Below are 2,500 nucleotides of genomic sequence, written 5' to 3' on the forward strand. Positions count from 1 at the left end.
ACTCAATACTCTCCGACGAGCGAGAATAAAGGGAGTTATAACGATGAATTCTTATGAATTCGCCCCGACGTTTTCAATCTAACGAAGGCAGTAAAGAGACTGTTTGAAATTAACTGGGCTGCGGACCGCAAATTTTCATGTACGGACCGCCGTTTCGACGGTTGTTAAAGGTCTAGCCTCTGTGTTAAGCGCAGAAATATAAAATATCTAGTCGCGATGTAAACTGTTCGTTATGTTCAGGGAATATCGTACGGCTCAGATATATATATGTAAGAAAATTCGTTGTTTAGAAATATTCATCGAACTTTTCTATACAAAGTGTGGTCTCTCGGGTGACGCCGAGGGACATTTACGCACTATGCTATTATATATATATATAGCACCTGGTTGATCCTGCCAGTAGTATATGCTTGTCTCAAAGATTAAGCCATGCATGTCTCAGTGCAAGCCACATTAAGGTGAAACCGCGAATGGCTCATTACATCAGTTATGGTCCTTAGATCGTACCACATTACTTGGATAACTGTGGTAATTCTAGAGCTAATACATGCAAATAGAGTTCCGACCAGAGATGGAAGGAATGTTTATTAGATCAAAAACCAATCGGTGGCGGGCTTGCCTTGCTCACCGTTTGACTTGGTGACTCTGAATAACTTTGTGCTGATCGCACGGTCTAGTACCGGCGACGCATCTTTCAAATGTCTGCCTTATCAACTGTCGATGGTAGTTTCTGCGACTACCATGGTTGTTACGGGTAACGGGGAATCAGGGTTCGATTCCGGAGAGGGAGCCTGAGAAACGGCTACCACATCCAAGGAAGGCAGCAGGCGCGCAATTACCCACTCCCGGCACGGGGAGGTAGTGACGAAAAATAACGATACGGGACTCATCCGAGGCCCGTAATCGGATGAGTACACTTTAAATCCTTTAACGAGGATCTATTAGAGGGCCAGTCTGGTGCCAGCAGCCGCGGTAATTCCAGCTCTAATAGCGTATATTAAAGTTGTTGCGGTTAAAAAGCTCGTAGTTGAATCTGTGTCCCACACTGTCGGTTCACCGCTCGCGGTGTTCAACTGGCATGTCTGTGGGACGTCCTACCGGTGGGCTTAGCCCGTCAAAAGGCGGCCCAACTCAAAATCCTACCACGGTGCTCTTCACCGAGTGTCGAGGTGGGCCGGTACGTTTACTTTGAACAAATTAGAGTGCTTAAAGCAGGCTCATTCGCCTGAATATTGTGTGCATGGAATAATGGAATAGGACCTCGGTTCTATTTTGTTGGTTTTCGGAATTCCGAGGTAATGATTAATAGGGACAACTGGGGGCATTCGTATTGCGACGTTAGAGGTGAAATTCTTGGATCGTCGCAAGACGGACAGAAGCGAAAGCATTTGCCAAATGTGTTTTCATCAATCAAGAACGAAAGTTAGAGGTTCGAAGGCGATCAGATACCGCCCTAGTTCTAACCATAAACGATGCCAGCTAGCGATCCGCCGAAGTTCCTCCGATGACTCGGCGGGCAGCTTCCGGGAAACCAAAGCTTTTGGGTTCCGGGGGAAGTATGGTTGCAAAGCTGAAACTTAAAGGAATTGACGGAAGGGCACTACAAGGAGTGGAGCCTGCGGCTTAATTTGACTCAACACGGGAAACCTCACCAGGTCCGGACACCGGAAGGATTGACAGATTGAGAGCTCTTTCTTGATTCGGTGGGTGGTGGTGCATGGCCGTTCTTAGTTGGTGGAGCGATTTGTCTGGTTAATTCTGATAACGAACGAGACTCTAGCCTGCTAAATAGGCGTACTTTCCGGTATCGCAAAGACCCTCCGCTTCGGCTTCGGTCGTTGTTGGTTGTGGTTCTTACTACCGGCGTACAAAATATATCTTCTTAGAGGGACAGGTGGCATTTAGTCGCACGAAATTGAGCAATAACAGGTCTGTGATGCCCTTAGATGTTCTGGGCCGCACGCGCGCTACACTGAAGAGATCAGCAGGTTTTCCTTGGCCGAAAGGTCCGGGTAATCCGTTGAAGCCTCTTCGTGCTAGGGATTGGGGCTTGCAATTCTTCCCCATGAACGAGGAATTCTAGTAAGCGCGAGTCATAAGCTTGCGTTGATTACGTCCCTGCCCTTTGTACACACCGCCCGTCGCTACTACCGATTGAATTATTTAGTGAGGTCTTCGGACCGGTGCGCGGCAGCGTTTCGACATTGCCGATGTTGCTGGGAAGATGACCAAACTTGATTATTTAGAGGAAGTAAAAGTCGTAACAAGGTTTCCGTAGGTGAACCTGCGGAAGGATCATTAACGTACATACTATTTAGTGAATGAAACGTGTGCGATATGTCGTATAACCTACGACGTATAAAATCTTAAGCGTCTCGCAACGATGGATCATTCGTTTCATTAACGTTTGACCGGAGCTAGTCGCAAAATATTGCGCAGTGTGCAAAAGCAGCGTGACGCGGTTTACAACCGCTTAGCGCTCTTATGCATTGTGTGAGAG

The 2,500-nt window shown here is 47.3% G+C and overlaps 1 non-coding gene across 1 annotated transcript; it reads left to right on the top strand.

The window, feature by feature from the left end:
• The first annotated feature begins 380 nt into the window (after positions 1–380).
• Positions 381–2,301, top strand: LOC113363892. Its single transcript, XR_003365980.1, has one exon. It is a non-coding gene; the product is annotated as a small subunit ribosomal RNA (ribosomal RNA).
• The last annotated feature ends 199 nt before the right edge of the window (positions 2,302–2,500 follow it).

The sequence above is a fragment of the Ctenocephalides felis genome, unplaced genomic scaffold (genome assembly GCF_003426905.1).
Source record: "Ctenocephalides felis isolate EL2017-DRISC unplaced genomic scaffold, ASM342690v1 CF-g0.4_SCAFFOLD_00359, whole genome shotgun sequence".
NCBI classification, from domain to species: domain Eukaryota; kingdom Metazoa; phylum Arthropoda; class Insecta; order Siphonaptera; family Pulicidae; genus Ctenocephalides; species Ctenocephalides felis.